The sequence below is a fragment of the Eptatretus burgeri genome, chromosome 20 (assembly GCF_056783735.1).
Source record: "Eptatretus burgeri isolate ZD-2024b chromosome 20, Ebu_testis_v1, whole genome shotgun sequence".
In the NCBI taxonomy this organism is placed as follows: Eukaryota; Metazoa; Chordata; class Myxini; order Myxiniformes; family Myxinidae; genus Eptatretus; species Eptatretus burgeri.
The window spans coordinates 1355859-1356920 of record NC_140980.1 but is presented as its reverse complement, the minus strand read 5'-3'; positions in this window follow the sequence as shown (position 1 = coordinate 1356920).

Genomic DNA, 1062 nt, shown 5'->3' with positions numbered 1-1062 from the left:
CAGCTGTGTCTGTTTTTTGTGAGGAACGAGCCGAAAGAAAGGCAGGGAAGGCAACAGAGAAACGAAGTGTCGAGTCGCGATCTGCTGGATGAGCAGGGGCTTCGAGGCGAGCGAGAAAAGGAAAGGCAGTGGTGAATCGGCCGGGAGAGAAAAGGTGGAACTGAGAAACGACTGGTGGGAGTCGTGATCTGCTGTGTAGGGGACGGCTGTGTCTGTCTGCGATCTGCTTCGTGAAGGAGGCAGGAGAAACGACTGGAGGCTGCCTGCACGTGGAGTGGGCGATCGACTTTCATGAGAAGGTCCTCGACACATTTGTCGATCCGCCTGCCAGAGCCCAAACACCTCGATTTGGCCTTGTCTGGTGAACAGGCCAGGCCTGGATTTGTATGCTGGACCTTGTGAAAAGCCAGCTGGAGCATAACACCGTGGATCTTTCGCTCTGGTGCAGTCGACCTCGTGGGGTCTGAACGCGCGAGAGTGCATGTGTGAGGTCTGCGACAAAACGGCAAGCGCCATTTTGCCACACGGCGTGTTCGAGCTGGGGCTCGAATCCGTGGACATCGGCTTGTTACGAGCGACATTCGTGCTTTTGACACTTTCCACTCGTCCATGAAACATCACCAAGTACTCTGTCTTGTCTGCATGTTGTTTAAGGCATATCTCGGTAGGGACCCCCTCGAAACCTGTAATCCGTAGTTCCCAAGTTAAGAACGGGTTAAAGATTGTTAATAAAAACATTGTCGTGAATATTTTGCTTGTGTTGTGTTCCCCGATGTTCCCCAATAAATCTGGTTGGTTCGTATGAAGTTTCCGCTATGGATTAATTCGTGTCGCATCGAGGAACGATCCGTTCGATTGGTATACAAAACCAAAATGGTTACAGACTGGCAGAAAACGCTCGGCATCTGACAAAACCAGTCTGAAACCGGGGTTCTATTTCCCCAACTGGTAAGGTCCAGGATTACGTTGGTATCGCGATTGAAGACGCATGACCCGAGGCCTGTGCCGAGCCAGCCGGCGTTATAAACCCCGGAAACGGCGGTGGTGAGGGTGGCGCCAAGA